The sequence below is a fragment of the Bubalus kerabau genome, chromosome 1, assembly GCF_029407905.1.
Source record: "Bubalus kerabau isolate K-KA32 ecotype Philippines breed swamp buffalo chromosome 1, PCC_UOA_SB_1v2, whole genome shotgun sequence".
In the NCBI taxonomy this organism is placed as follows: Eukaryota; Metazoa; Chordata; class Mammalia; order Artiodactyla; family Bovidae; genus Bubalus; species Bubalus kerabau.
This window is the reverse complement of record NC_073624.1, coordinates 178391390-178392570: the sequence shown is the minus strand read 5'-3', so window position 1 is coordinate 178392570 and position 1181 is coordinate 178391390. Positions and strand designations below refer to the sequence as shown.

General features: G+C 44.0%; 1 pseudogene; it reads left to right on the top strand.

Moving 5' to 3' along the window:
* LOC129620885 (olfactory receptor 7A17-like) lies at nucleotides 1-896 on the top strand (annotated as a pseudogene).
* Nucleotides 897-1181: the final 285 nt, after the last annotated feature.

Here is a 1181-nt window from a genome sequence, read left to right as displayed (position 1 = left end):
ATGTGCCTGAACACTGTATTTGGAAACCTGCTCATCATCCTGGCCATCAGCTCAGATTCCCACCTCCACACCCCCATGTACTTCTTCCTTTCTAACCTGTCCTTTGTGAACATCTGTGTCACCTCCACCACCATCCCAAAGATGCATGGAGCATCCAGACACAGAGCAAAGTTATTACCTATGAAGCCTGTATCACCCAGGTGTGTGTGTGTGTGTGTGTGTGTGTTTTGTATGCCATTTGCAGGTTTGAATGACTTCCTCCTGCCAGCAATGGCCTATGACCACTTTTTGGACATCTGCCACCCCCTGCACTAGGTGGTCATCATGAACTCCTAGCTCTGTGGAATTCTGGTTCTGGTTAGCTGGGTCATCAGTGTCCTGCGTTCCTTGTTAGGAACCTTAATGGCATTGAGGCTGTCCTTCTGTAAAGAGGTGAAAATCCCTCACTATATTTGTGAACTCAAACAGTTAGTTTATCTTCCTGTTCTGGCAACTTTCTTAATGACATGGTGTTGGAATTTGCAGCTGGGCTGTTGGGTAGTATTCCCCTTGTTGGTATCTTTTACTCTTATTCTAAGTTGGTTTCCTCCATACATAGAATTGCATCAGCTTAGGGGAAGTATAAAGCATTCCCCACCTGTGCATATCACCTGTCAGTTGTCTCCTTATTTTATTGTACAGGCTTAGGAGTGTACCTTAGCTCTGCTGCTACCCACAGCTCACATGCAAGTAAAACAGCCTCTGTGATGTACACTGTGGTCACACCCATGCTGAACCCTTTCATCTACAGTTTGAGGAACAAAGACATAAAGAGGGCTCTGAAAACATTCATTAAAATAGCAATTATAAATAGCAAATTTTCCTGGGCTGAAGAAGGGCTTACAGTTGAAGCTTGAAATGTTTGAAGCCTCAGAGCCAGAAATTACAGACCTTTGGCAGTTTAATAAAGCAGAAATTTCTCCTTCAATTTACTTCTTGTAATTTACCTTTCTTTGACTTCAGGTCCTCCATACACTTTGTTGCTGTTCAGTTGCTAAGTCATGTCCAACTCTTTACGACTCAATGGACTGCAGCATGCCAGGCTTCCCTGTCCTTCACTATCTCCCAGAGTTTGTTCAAACTCATGTCCATTGAGTCAGTGATGCCATTCAACCATCTCATCTTCTGTTGCCCCCTTCTCC